Source organism: Montipora capricornis, chromosome 11, assembly GCF_036669925.1.
Source record: "Montipora capricornis isolate CH-2021 chromosome 11, ASM3666992v2, whole genome shotgun sequence".
NCBI lineage: Eukaryota > Metazoa > Cnidaria > Anthozoa > Scleractinia > Acroporidae > Montipora > Montipora capricornis.
Window position 1 is genome coordinate 364,962 of NC_090893.1, and position 7,500 is coordinate 372,461.

Genomic DNA, 7,500 nt, shown 5'->3' on the forward strand with positions numbered 1-7,500 from the left:
ACGTGATCGCTTAACACCCAACTGGCAAAATTTTGAGCTTTAAGTTTTATCCAAAGGCTGTTTATTTTGAGTGTAAGTTTTGGATTTCATAGTCCGCCATTACTCACGTTCAAAACTGGCCGATTGGACCTCAGAGGGTTGGATGTAGAGAAAATGACGTCATTTACTCACTAGCTTAAAATTTCAGCGTGTAAACGCAATTTATTATATATGCAAAACACGGGTTGAAAAGTTTGAAAGCCCGAAACTCCCGTGCTGCATATTAATTAGGCCACGTACACACGTATTGCATTCTTAAACTAGTGAGTGTTTGACGTCATTTTCTCCTCGACCCAGCTCTCTCAAGATTTTAAAGTTAGTAATGGCGGACCAATAAATAAGAAAATTCCAGCTAAAATAAACAGGTGTCTTTTTAAAATCAAAACTTAAAACTTGGGTGAGTTAGTGTTTAGTTAACATAGTTTTGAAATCCAAAGGAAAAACATTTTTTTTTTTGGTCGTAGTACCACTTTAACACACTCTAGAAAATATTACGCTATAACTCTTGGGTTATTATTAGTTTTTCCGACTTTGAGCCACAAAAGCTACTTCCGTCTATTGCCCCATGAATACAAAATCCAAAAGATTTAAGTTTGTCATATCCATCGATGTGCCATATGAAATTGGGTCCTTTGGAGCGGTACTGCCTTCTTCGCAACCGCCGCCTTGATTGGTGTGCCACGCCATCAGGATCAAGAGTCTTCAATATGATACGAACAGATTCACGGTTAACAGACAATCCGTAATAACATCGTAATCTCTGATGCATTTGACGATATCCTATTAGACCACCACTCCCTTGAAGCTCTCTTTCTACTGCCCTCATTAATTCATTAGGGCTGCTATAAGACCTCCTCCTGAATAAACCATTTGACCTGAGAATTTGCTTTAGCTGACGAAGGCTGATTTGAACCCCATGACAAAGTAAGAGAAACCCTAGAATCTCACCATAGTCAAATCCAAGATGAAAGTAACGAACAGTCAATGAATTTCTGTCCAGACGCCCGGAGGTAGAAACATGGGATGGCAGTACAGCGTTAATATACCGTGCGACTACGATAACAATACAAGCAATTACAAGGTAGTCTGTCATCATAACTGTTAAGATATGATAATGTATGCTGTACCATGCGTAGTTATTGGTTGAGTTCACATTACGTAATAAGTCGCGCCTCGTGTGTGTTAGGCTGTTCTGTTCGGTTCTAGATATGCTACGTGATAGTGTTTATTAAATTGTCCTGAAGATTATCCAGTTTGTAGTGATTTAAACAGATCCTCTTATCAATAACTTTCTTTCCTAAAAAGCAAACTGTAGTCAGCCATGGTAAAGTGACAAAAAACGAGCTTCACTAATGACTATCGATATTACTGGTTCTCAGTCCGGGTTGGTATATTTCGCTGACCTCCAGTCCATGGACTACCCTAAAATACTATTTCGAATGAGTACTGTTGATATATGTGTAAGCAGCATCTCAAATAGTGCTTACTTAAGCCTCAACACCCATTTTAAACAGCATTGTTCTACTCTATTTAAGTCTAAGGAACCAATTTTAAAAAGGTTAGCTTACATGAAGTAATCGGCCATTACAACAATAATCGAAAGCTAACCTTAAAATGGGTGCTTAGACTTAAATAGTGTAGAACAATGCTGTTTAAAATGGTTGTTGAGGCTTAAGTAAGCACTATTTACGGTAGGGGAAAGGTCAATTAGAGCCAATAACATATGGTTTCTAGGTCACTAAAATACGCATAAAATTAAAGCAATAAATAAAACCAGGTTTTCGCTAGCGACGCAAGCACAAGCACAAGCATAAGCAGCTTATGCTTGTGAAAACGAAAGTCAACGTATGCATCAAAATCAAACACGGCAACCGCCATTTTACTCCAATGCTCAGACGAAGAGAATCTGAAACGGGTGCTTAAATTGGACAGGCGCAACAAATTTCCTTGTGCTTATGTTGTGTTTCGTTTTCACACGACGGAAACGAACGCAAGCATAAGCGCAAGCACAAGGTAAAGGAAAAATTTTCATCCTTGTGCTTGCGCTTGTGCTTATGCTTATGCTTGCCTCAATCCCGTTTTCGCGGTGAAGTAAGCGCTCTTATGCTTGCGCTTATGCTTGCGTCGCCATTGAAAACCAGGCTTAAATAAACCAAGCCCTTGAAAACGAGGAAATAACCCTAATTATTCATGTTAAGTAGAATACACCTACATAAAATAAGCAACGTAAACATCAATTACGACAATCAGGGCAATAAGTTTGATGCAAATTAAACTCACTCCTCAACAGTTTGTCTGTTCTTCATCTGCCACATTGGAAAACCTGGTCACGTGATAGGGTTCTTCTTATCTTTGAATCCGGAGTAACAACTTTGGATCCGGAGTATAAACTACGGATCCGGAGTATAAACTACGGATCCGGAGTAAAAACTACGGATCCGGAGTAAACAACTTTGGATCCGGAGTAAAAACTACGGATCTGGAGTAAACAACTTTGCATCGGGAGTAAACACTACGGATCTGGAGTAAACAACTTTGCATCGGGAGTAAACACTACGGATCTGGAGTAAACAACTTTGCATCCGGAGTAAAAACTACGGATCCGGAGTAAACAACTTTGGATCCGGAGTAAAAAAACACTACGGATCCGGAGTAAACAACTTTGCATCCGGAGTAAACAATACGGATCCGGAGTAAACAACTTTGGATCCGGAGTATAAACCCGGAGTAAGAAACTTTGGATCCGTAGTAAAAACTATGGATCCTGAGTAAGAAACTATGGATCCAGAGTAAAAACTACGGATCTGAAGAACATAACATTGGATCCGGAGTATAAACTACCGATCCGGTGTAACTATGGACTCGAAACATCGAACCGAGAGTTAGATTTTTCGGTTCGCAAGAATTTGTTTAAGTTGACTGGAAACTTTGGATCTAACGGCCGGATCTTTTTTCGCAAGGTAAATACAATTTTTATTTAACTTTAAGGATGGCACTTCCGGGCCACCGTACATTACAGCTGCCGTACGCCATAGTAGGAATTCGATTCCAGAAAAATTCATGGAAGGTGGAAATCTGATTCTGCCAAGGATAGGTATGTTAAAGAAGGCCTTGAAAACAGGTTGCATGTAACTAAGTATTTAGGTTTGTAACGTATTATCGAGCGTTGATTAGTTTCTGCATACAGTAGTATCTAGAGAGTTGTAAAAAAAAAAAAAGAGCAATAACAATTTCTTTTTGTAATTTCTATCTTATAATAAACTGTTTTGGATACGCTTGCGCATCCTACCATATTTCTCGTGGTATTTGTTTGTATTACCGGAATTTAAGGGTAAAATGTTTTACGTTCGTGTGAACGAAGCGAATTCGAACGTAATGTTGGCTTGAGCATTTACACAAGGTGGACCGTAACAGACATCACAAAAAAAAAGTTAGTGCATTAATCTTCATTTCTATCCATGACAGTTCAAGCCCATTGACTTCTAAACAAATAGGATGACACAGAGAAAGCAACACCTCCGTACCGCCTCCCATCCCTTACGTATCCAACGGCATAATAGGACAATAGCCTGGAATGTCAAAAGAATCGCTTGAAATTGAATAAATTAACCACGTCTCAGAGATAGTAAAAGTATGAAGTCTCTGTTTCAAATTATTGAGACAAGCTCATCAAATCTATCGGCTATGTTTAAACCCCGAACATTAGCGTGGCCACTCGAAAATGCAGAACTAGGGTTACGTCCAGGATTATCAGGCTCATTATCACCGCCTAACAACAAAAAGGTAAAAATTATAACTGAGATATGACTGGTAATAAAAATAAAAGATAAGAGAGGAAAAGTTAATTAAAGAGCAATCGTTGAAAAAGCCTACCGCCGCGCTATAAACTTATAAGCTAACCCCCATTAGATATATATTAGCAAATAGAAGAAATAGAAAATAGCTCACCTCCTGCGGCTGCTCAAGAGTATAGAGAAATTATGAGTGCAAGAAAAATGACAAAAACATATCAGAACAGGGATCATATTTTATTAACTATGCAACTGCCAAGGCTTGGGCGGGGCTCCAAAATGCCATAAAACTAATGAGAATGAATTTACTAAACTTCATTTAGCGGGCATGCGGATAGAGCGGTAACCTTGTTTTATCTTCCGATGGATATATGGACGAACGCGTCCATCAACATTGAGAAATACTTTACCGTCGATCGTCCACACCGGAGTATCTTTATGCTCATTTCTTGCCATCTGTAAAAGTTTTCGGTTAACAAAAGTAAGGTCTTCGTAAGCTGTGAAACCATCCCCTCCAGTGCCGCTTTCTTGACCCTCAAAACTCTTAATTCTTGAACTTCACTATGATCGCACGGCTGCCATCTTGTCTTTTCCGTCTAACCCTGTGGGCTCTATCAATCTCCCCTGCGTCAAATTCTAAAACCATCTCCCAAAGAAAGAACTCTAAACCTTTCTTATTAGGGCAGTCTTTGTTATCTCCCTCCTGAACTCCATAGATACGTACACTTTCCCTTCGAGAATACTGCTCGTTGTTGTTTGGTTTAAGTCATTCCTCACGGAACAATGGAACCCACAAATGACCAGCTCCCAACGGCAGTGGCTTCATAGCTCAGTTGGTTAGAGCGTCGCACCGGTATCGCGAGGTCACGGGTTCAAACCCCGTTGAAGTCCTGAATTTTTCAGGCTTCTTTACGCAATTGCAATAATTGCGTTCATAACTGCGAGAATCACAGCTTCTTCACTTGACATTCTTCGATGCTGATCATTCCATGTCCCCTCTCTGATTTTAAATAAAGTACAGCCGATCTACATCAGCCTGCAGGTGTAATGCACGGTAAATGGTCATCAGCTTTCGTGTTTTGCGATCCATTACTTCCAGCTCTTCCTTGGCCCAATCAACAATTCCTGCCTCGTACTTTACAATGGAAACTGCTCTAAAGTTTTTGCTTTCATGGTATTTCCTGTATGGAGTTTAGTATTGTCTTAACTGTACGAAAATATTCCTTCTGGATCCTGTCCTTCATTTTACTATGTTTTACATCATCCGCTTCTAGCACCCCAAGATACTTGTAGTTTTCATTCTCATCAACATTCAGTGATCGCATCTTTTTATTCCCCGGTAGCATGATTTCTTCACTTTGGAACACTTTTCCACGTTTCATCAATAGGATTGCACAGTTTGGTATTCCGAACTCCATCGGCATATCTTCGGCCACAATTCTAACTGATGGGACAGGAGAGTCAACTTGATTTTCATTTTCACCATATGGCTTCTTCAGATCGTCCATAAAAAGCAAATGATTAATCATTTCTTTCCCGTCGCCAGGATCATATCCCGCCTTTACTTTTCGTAGCACGAGTGTTAGTGCCCGGATGAGCGATATCACAAAAAGGAGGGATGAAAGGCTGTCTCCTTGAAATATTCCTCTTCTGATATGAAATTCGCCAAGAGCTTCACCTCCAGTGGTTAAAACTGTCTTCCACTGTTTTATGTTGTTTTGGATCAAACTCACCATATTCTGCGCTATACCAAACATCCTCAGTATCACAGCTCCCTCCGTATTATCATTATCATTATCATTTGGTCTGCGGCACTGTTGAACATATTTCCTGAGAACATTACCTGATATGGCAGAATTGTTAGAGCCACTTGAGCGCGCGATTAATGGGGTTCCCATACCAGCTGTCACTGGCCATAACACTCACACTAAAGTAGAGACTGACCTCCTTGGTGTCCCTGTGCGCATAGGAGGCCTTGAATGAGACCTCATCTTCTGAATACTAGGCTTCAATCAAAGTTACTAATCCACTCGTGAGGCGAGTTGTTGAGCAAGAGCACCAGCCTCCAGATGCCTCAGAAATTCGAACACTGCAACTGAGCACAGGAAAACAAAAAGATGACTGTCTAAGGAAGAAGCTAAAGCAGGTGAACAGCTCCCTGCCGACAAAAGCTAAGAGAGCTGTTGAGTCAGCTAAAGAGAAGGGATAATCGAATTGGCTGACCGTGATTCCTCTGAAAGAGCTACATTGCAATCTAAATAAGAAGGAATTTGGAGATGCAATCAAATTACGATACGACTGGGAAAAAAAGGACATACCCATGATCTGCGCATGCGGTCTTCAGTTTAGCGTGGATCACGCAAGGGTGTGTCAGCGTGGCGGGTTCATTATCCAGCGCCATAACGAACTTCGTGAGTTGGAAACAGAGATGCTAAGGATGGTCTGTAATGATGTGGAAGTAGAGCCGGTCCTTCAGGAGCTCACTGGGGAGATGTTAAATCATGGCGATACCAAAGCCCTTGCTGCCTGTTTGGATATTCACGCGCAAGGCTTTTGGACGAGACAGAGATCTGCACCCCAATGTAGACTCTTACAGAGACTTGACTCGTAAGCAGATCTCTAAGAAGCATGAGAACGAGAAGAGGAGGCAGTATGCGAAAGAGAGTAATGGAGATCGAAACGGGAACGTTCACTTCGTTAGTTTTCACGACCACAGGCAGAATGGCGGATGAGTGTGTTAAGTACCACAGCAGACTTGCGGAGCTGATCGCAAATAAGAAGGGAGAACGTTACTCATGCCCAATTTCTTGGATGAGATCTAAAGTTCCTTTTGCTATCGTACGCTCTGCGACACTATGCTTGAGAGGCACAAGATCCAGAAGACGACAGCTAGACTTCGTTGATTCAGATTTACAGATCGAAAGCATTAATCTTTTCTTTTTTTCTTTCAGAAGTTTTATTCATTTAACTTGAAATTTTCTTCTTCGATGTCTTAATTTAAAACCGCGCACCGGTGGCTCAGTTGGTTGAGCATCGGGCTGTCACACGGGAATCGAAGTCGCGGCTTCGAGTCCCGGCCAAATCAACACTCAGGATCTTAAAATAACTGAGGAGAAAGTGCTGCCTTTTTAATTTCATCTGCAAATGGTTAGACTTTCAAGTCTTCTCGGATAAGGACTATAAACTGTGGGCCCCGTCTCACAAATATCTTCTATATTCATAAGTTCCCTGTGGGATGTTAAAGAACCCAAGCACTATTCGAGAAGAGTAGGAGATAAAGTCTCCGGTGTTGTGTCTGTCCTGTTCTCTCCAGAACAAGTGGCCTGCTTGGAGGTGATGTCTCTAAAAAGGCTTGTGCTGTATGAGGCCACCTGAGCAGAAACAGTCACAAGTCAAAAAGGGACTTTGCCGAGTGCTGGAACATGTACATGTAGATGTAGATGTTAAAACACTGTACTTGCCGCAAGAGCTAGTTGATCACATCTGAGCCGCAAGGAATGTATTTGGGAAATCGTTATTGACACACTGATTGTACGCTTATGATTTATAATTAATTCCGCGTGATCTTGATCATAATAGGGAGCTTTAGCAACGATGACGGGAACGGCAACGAGAACGTCGTCTAAGAACATAAATTCGCGTTATGGAAATCGCTTCGCGACTATTCCAC

The 7,500-nt window shown here is 41.1% G+C and overlaps 2 pseudogenes; one reads left to right on the forward strand and one right to left on the reverse strand.

Annotated features, from left to right (window-relative positions):
- The window catches only part of LOC138024790 (uncharacterized), a 1,488-nt pseudogene extending 680 nt beyond the window's left edge, over positions 1 to 808 (reverse strand).
- A 5,342-nt stretch (positions 809 to 6,150) lies between these two features.
- The window catches only part of LOC138024791 (uncharacterized), a 5,268-nt pseudogene continuing 3,918 nt past the window's right edge, over positions 6,151 to 7,500 (forward strand).